The sequence below is a fragment of the Calliopsis andreniformis genome, chromosome 12 (genome assembly GCF_051401765.1).
Source record: "Calliopsis andreniformis isolate RMS-2024a chromosome 12, iyCalAndr_principal, whole genome shotgun sequence".
Classification (NCBI taxonomy): domain Eukaryota; kingdom Metazoa; phylum Arthropoda; class Insecta; order Hymenoptera; family Andrenidae; genus Calliopsis; species Calliopsis andreniformis.
The window spans coordinates 13,120,487-13,122,874 of record NC_135073.1 but is presented as its reverse complement, the minus strand read 5'-3'; the positions used below and the strand labels follow the sequence as shown (position 1 = coordinate 13,122,874).

Genomic DNA, 2,388 nt, shown 5'->3' with positions numbered 1-2,388 from the left:
ATGGAAGGAAACAGAATGTTTATTTGCGAGGAAGCAGCTAGATTAGTATTCGATCGATTCGAGGGATCCGCGACGCTCTTTCATATAGCGTGTATTCAAAACAGAGAATCATAGAATTGTTTTTCTGAGCACGATCCAGCAGGTGCAATATATTATTACCATTCTATTGTACTTCTACAGAATATAGAATTACAATGTAGCCTGACTAATTGTCACACTTCCTAGAACTGGTAACAACAGACTTGATCCAGCAAAATCTAAATAACTGATAACACTTATTAAATTCTATAATAATTTAATCACTCTTCTTCCAAGAAGACTATTGAAAAAAATGTATGCAGTATAAAGTAGTAGAAAGACGAATTAAAATTCATGTAATATTAGTATCACTTGCACCAAAGTGTTCATCATTATTTTCAACATCTTCGCTTGTCTATGCATCAAAGGACCATTATTAGAATTGTTTATTTGCTCTGAAATTACTAGAATTCCAATAAAAGAGACATCCCTAGAATCTTACAAAGTACACTATGTAGAAGAATAGTTAGAGGTGGAAGAACTTGAGGAATTGATGCATTCTCTGTGGAAATGATTTCTCGAAGGCCAATTATACTTCACGTAGATCTATTTTCTCCGTGTATTTATAAATTCGCCGTCTAGAATAACGTCTTAAAATCACAAACTGTCCACGATGTGCTGAGGACGAGAGGCACAGCACTAGCTGAAATCTTTAATCGCTTAATCGAAAGTCAATCATACGATAAGTATTAAATATCGAATTTTCACACGCTTTTACTTTCTTTTTTCTATTTAAAAATTTAATTTATTAATATCACGTGCAGAAGAATATAATCGTGACTACCTTTTAGTGCATTTACTAAATTCTAAAACTAAGAAATGAAAAAGTAGCACTCTTCCTTAATTTTTTCACCAAATCGAGTTTTGCTTTCGAAAAAATTCAATCACTGAAGAAACAACAATATTTCTCTAAAAAAATCAATATCGTTCCTTAATCCAGACCTCCAATAAAAAGCACACAGCTTATCGGCAAATTATCGGCATTCCAGAGCACAGTTACGCCAATATTGAATTCGCAATTGCATTCTAAGGACTCTGCGAAAAATTGACAAAAGATTTTCTCGCCCCAAAAACGAGGCCAACCGACTTGTTTGCTAAGAGATGGCCTGGCGACAGGGCCATAGAAACTGATTTATAATTAAATGCTTCGATGTAGGGTGCATTGTCGAGCAGACTCAATGGCAGCATGTAAATACGATCAGAAGAAAGAAGGGTCATGAATTCTTCACTGGCATTAGGAATTCGTCGCGAGCGCGATTTTCGTACGTAGAATTTCAATTCGGCCGATTCAAGAGGCTGCAAATGCCAAGCCGCGAATAAATAATTAGATCTCGCGATTCTATATTTCCAGAGCTCGTGTCGGGTAAACAATGGGAGCCAGGGAAACGACGGAGTCCTGACCTACATCGATATGCGACCGATTTAAATATTCATTATTCGTTTAACACTGGCAAATATTTATGGAGGAATTTGTAAGCGCAAAAATTATCAATTTGATGCGTGTGAAATGATGGCTTTGCTTTGGGGGTGAAATTTCACCCTCTGCCACATTTTTTATCCAAATCAATGAATTGTTTGATACGTGATAATACTGTAGAATTGTTTTGCAGAAATTTCTTCGATAAGCAAAAAATAGCTGATTGCCACTTCACTACAGAAGACGAGATATCTCTGCTGTATGTCATAAGTGTAATGCTACTTATCATGATCTTGTAGATGTAGTACTATGGACGAGGTATCTCGCCTACTGTTATTATTGACACGAAGTGTTTTATTCAGTAATGATAACTGCTACAATTTCCTTTACTTAAAAATGAAAAGAACAAATATATCACTTTCTTCCTGCCAACTTATCGGTCCTCCGTTTCAAGCGATTTAAAGAGACTTCATTGAACTCGGAGGCGCATAAATTAAGCCGCAGAAAAACTACCCTTACGAGACTCTATCATCCCAGTAATCTATTACCTCCTGCGACACTTGAAAAATTGCAACGTGTAAAGTACTTCTCGCATAATTCCTCAGGAAACTTTCAGATAAAGATCCTCCTCGAACCCGCTGCCCGTCGAAAGCCTCGATTTTTCCTCACATCGGTCACCATGCACTTAAAGTCACGTCGCAACTAATCTCCCCTGTTTCCCACGATTTGGAATTAACGCTACCATTCTCTCCTAAATAGCACACGACGCCTAGAAGACGACTAGTTTATGTCCATTGTATGCCTGAACGTCTTACAACATAAATTGAACGTCGTAAAAGCATCTAACAGCGTACGTTTTAAAGACTTCTAAAATTTACGTCTGTAAAACATCT

At 36.9% G+C, this 2,388-nt stretch overlaps 1 long non-coding RNA gene across 2 annotated transcripts; it reads left to right on the top strand.

The window, feature by feature from the left end:
- Window positions 1–709: 709 nt before the first annotated feature.
- On the top strand, window positions 710–1,628 carry LOC143185608 (uncharacterized). Of its 2 annotated transcripts, XR_013002938.1 has the most exons (3): window positions 710–748; window positions 1,235–1,340; window positions 1,430–1,628. It is a non-coding gene; the product is annotated as an uncharacterized LOC143185608 (long non-coding RNA). The 2 variants fall into 2 exon arrangements; XR_013002937.1 differs by lacking the exon at window positions 710–748 and having other exon boundaries at window positions 1,144–1,340.
- The last annotated feature ends 760 nt before the right edge of the window (window positions 1,629–2,388 follow it).